The following is an 802-nucleotide window of genomic DNA, read 5'->3' on the forward strand; positions in this document are numbered from 1 at the left end:
GAACCAGATCTGGCCCCCCCCCCCCTCCTATCACAGCCGGCGAGTGCAGACTCCCGCCGCCTCCGCTACCCTGAGAAAAAACAACCTCCTTGTGCCACGGCCCGCCACCACCATTATTAACTAACTTCATCAGGATGTCCCTGGGGAAATGGATGAGCTGGGCCTCCTTAGCCTCCTGCTGGGGAAAGGTTGGGGACCCCCTCCTCACCCCCCCACCCACGCAGGACAGGGTGATGAGAGAGCAGGATGGTGGGAAGGAAGGCAGCTGGTGGCGGTGTGAAATCTCGGCCTCCCCAGCTCCTCTCCTAGCACACATGCAGACACACACACATTTGGATCTCCATGACTCTCTCACCAATGCATGCCTGACATTGGGGGTAGGCGAGATGGAAAGGTGTACCCCTGTCCCTGTGGGCCCTAGCCCCTCTGTGTGTTCCCTCCTGTGTCGTGTGCTTTGAAGTGAACGTCTGGACTTCAGTGGCTGCAGGATTGTCTGCCAGGGCTCGGTGTCCCCTGAGCCAGGACTCAAGTGGCGGCAGGTTCTTCTGTTCCTAAGGCCTTGGCTCTCCTGAGGGCCCTAAGGGTGGGTGAAGCTTGGGCAGAAGAGGCTCACACAGCACCTGAGCCCCCTCAGCAACCCATTTCCTTGAAGGAAAAATTACCTCCCCACTAGAAGGAAGATATTCACGTCGTTCCATTTTCTTTCTGCCTAACACTCCTCCATTTTTTCTCTTCAGCTTCTATCTTTCTTCATCTCTCCACCTCAATTTTTTTTTCTCTCAGTGCCTCCCCCTGCCACTTC

Source organism: Apaloderma vittatum, unplaced genomic scaffold (genome assembly GCF_000703405.1).
Source record: "Apaloderma vittatum isolate BGI_N311 unplaced genomic scaffold, ASM70340v1 scaffold31142, whole genome shotgun sequence".
Taxonomy (NCBI): domain Eukaryota; kingdom Metazoa; phylum Chordata; class Aves; order Trogoniformes; family Trogonidae; genus Apaloderma; species Apaloderma vittatum.